Below are 3,168 nucleotides of genomic sequence, written 5' to 3'. Positions count from 1 at the left end.
CCAAACCAAAGTGAGAGACGCCAAAAAAGATACAAGAGTAAACGACACCACATCATTACACCAACCAGGTTGAGACCCATGCCAGAGTTTAAGGGTAAGACACATTTTCTTATGAACTTTCATGCTGTTGATTGTGCTAAGGATAAAGTGTCAGGAAGATTTCTTAAGGTTGCTGAAGACTCAAGATTTAAGTCCAGACTGTTGAAACCTAAGAAAACCAGCAAACCAAAAAAAAGAGTTGCAACAGAAAAACTGAATGTCTGTGGTAGTCCAATTATGACGAAAATTGAACGGAAAACGAGATACAATGAGTTGAAACAAAAAATTAAAAATGTATGGACAATTGAAATGGAAAGTAGCGATGGAACGAACGCTAGTGATGGGAGTAAAAAGATAGATGTACCTCCTCACTATTGTAAGTACACCATTCAGGAAAGAAGATTGGTGGTTCAGCAACCAATGAGGGAGCCTAAATCAAACGAGTCCTACGATGGGCCAGAGAACGCCAAGAAAATAGACTTAGCAGAGCCAAGAGAAAATCCTCGACCTGCTTACATTGCCACAGATCTAGGTTGAGAAGAAGAGGACTTTCTAATCAAAACACTTAAAGAATTTCGAGATGTATTTGCATGGTCATACAAATATTTGAAGGGAGTGGATCATAACATTTGTGAACATTCAATGCCTCTGAAGTCTGATGCAAATCCAAGCAAACAACGTCCCTACACGTATAATGAGACATTCGCCAAAAGGATAAAAGAGAAGATAGACAAACTTATGGAGGCTGAATTTATTTATGAGATAGAACACACGGACTGGGTGTCCCCGATAGTGGTGGTACCCAAGAAAAATGGGAAATTACGAGTGTGTGTGAATCTCAAGAAGGTAAACGCAGCAACAATAAGAGACAACTACCCTCTTCCTATCACTAAACACGTCCTGGAACGAGTGGCAGGCAAGCAAGCCTATAGCTTTATGGATGGATTCTCTGGTTATAACCAATTGGGGGTCAAACTAGAAGATCAATACAAAACAGCATTTGCAACAGAATGGGGCATATATGCGTTTAGGGTAATGCCATTTGGCTTGACCAATGCTCCAACCACATTTCAGAGATTAATGACACGCGCTTTTAAAGAATACTTGCGAAAATTCTTGGATATTTACATGGACGACTTGTGTGTCTATTCTCTATTGAGAGAAGACCATATAGATCATCTGAGAAAGGTATTCGAAAAATGAAGAAAGTATAGGATTTGCCTCAACCCAGAAAAATACGTATTCATGGTACGACAAGGTAAAATCTTAGGCCACATAGTGTCGGCTAATGGAATTACCACTGATGAAGACAAGGTAAAGGTGATCATAGAATTGCCAAGTCCAAACACTGTACGAGAGGTACAATCATTTATGGGACATTGTGGATACTACCGACGTTTTATCTACATGTGCGCGGTAATCGCAAAACCCTTGTATAGTCTAATCACGCTCTTCATTTGGACAAATGAATGTGAGGAGTCATTCCAAAAACTAAAAGATGCATTGGTATCTGCACCAATTCTAAAAGCACCAGATTGGTCAAAGATCTTCCATGTACATGTAGATGCTTCGGCATTTGCAATAGGCTGTATATTAGCACAACTAGATGAGGGAAAGACGGATTTTCCAATCAGTTATGCTAGTAGACAACTCAACAGTGCAGAAAAGAATTATACTACCTCTAAAAGAGAAGGATTGGGTATTATATATGCTGTAAAGAAATTTCGGCATTACTTACTCGCGAACAAATTCACATTCTTTGTGGATCATCAGGCACTCTTGTACTTAGTAAACAAACCTTGCAACACGGGACAAATTGTAAGATGGTTCATTGTGTTGCTGGAGTTTGATTTTACGGTAGTAGTTAAGAAAGTAAAAACTCATCAAAGAGCAGACCACCTTTCTCGATTACTACATGGTGAAAAAGCTACCGGAGTAGATGATGATCTCCCAGACGCATACCTGTTTAATATAGAGATGGTACCGAAATGGTCAGAGCAAATTATTCCGTTGCTGACATATGGAATGAATCTTGACGACAAACACACGGTAGAAGACATTAGACAAGCACGAAATTACACAATGCTTGCGGGAAGAATGTACCATCATGGAAACGATGGGATTCTAAGGTTGTGTATAGGCCCAGAGGAGTACGAAGCGTATCTAGAGGAGACCCACACACAAACAGGGGGATTCCATAGAGGAAATCAAATGATGCATGAACAATTAAGAAGACTTGGAGTGTATTGGCCAGGAATGGCAGGCGATGTAGCAAATTACATCAAGAAATGCGACTTTTGCACATCCAATACCACTGTGGATTATGCCACATTATACCAAGTAACAGTAGCACCCGCATGGAGTCATGCTATTGTGGATTATTTGACTAATAAGGATCTGCCAGGAGATTGGTCTAAAGCCAGACAAAAGGCTTTAGAAATTGAAGCGAATAGGTATACCCTCATTAGTGACTAATTGTACAAAAGAGGAACTGATGACCAGCTGAGGTTAGTTCCTCATGAAAATGACTACTTTCCATTATTGGAACAGGCTCATGCAGGCATAGCAGGTGGTCATTTTTCAGCAGATAGAACCGTAAAAATCATTATGGTTACAGGTATATGGTGGCCGACCATGATTCAAGATACAGCAGAATTCGTGAAAAGGTGTGATGAATGTCAACGCACTAAGGTACCAGTTAAAAGAGACGAAATGCCTTTAAGACCAATGATGAGTGCTCGAGCATTCGCCAAATGGGGATTGGACTTTGTTGGTCCTATCACTTCACCAGCGTATCGTTCACAAGCACAATATATCATAGTGGCCACGGACTACATGACCAAATGGGTGGAAGCAAAAGCCACAACGAAAGCAGACGCTAGAACCACGGCACAATTCTTATATGAATATGTGTTTACACGTTATGGCCTTCCAATCGAGCTGGCGAGTGATAGAGGGACACACTTTGTAAATGAAGTTATCCAACATCTCTTAAATGAGTTTATGGTAATTCATCGCAAATCTGCACCCTATCATCCACAAGACAATGGCCAAGCGAAAGTGACCAACAAAATATTGTGCACGGTTCTTACGAAACTGGTTAGTGAAACAAGAACAGATTGGGATCAG

This window comes from Adiantum capillus-veneris, chromosome 5, assembly GCF_014529385.1.
Source record: "Adiantum capillus-veneris isolate H3 chromosome 5, ASM1452938v2, whole genome shotgun sequence".
In the NCBI taxonomy this organism is placed as follows: Eukaryota; Viridiplantae; Streptophyta; class Polypodiopsida; order Polypodiales; family Pteridaceae; genus Adiantum; species Adiantum capillus-veneris.
This window is presented reverse-complemented; position numbering follows the sequence as displayed.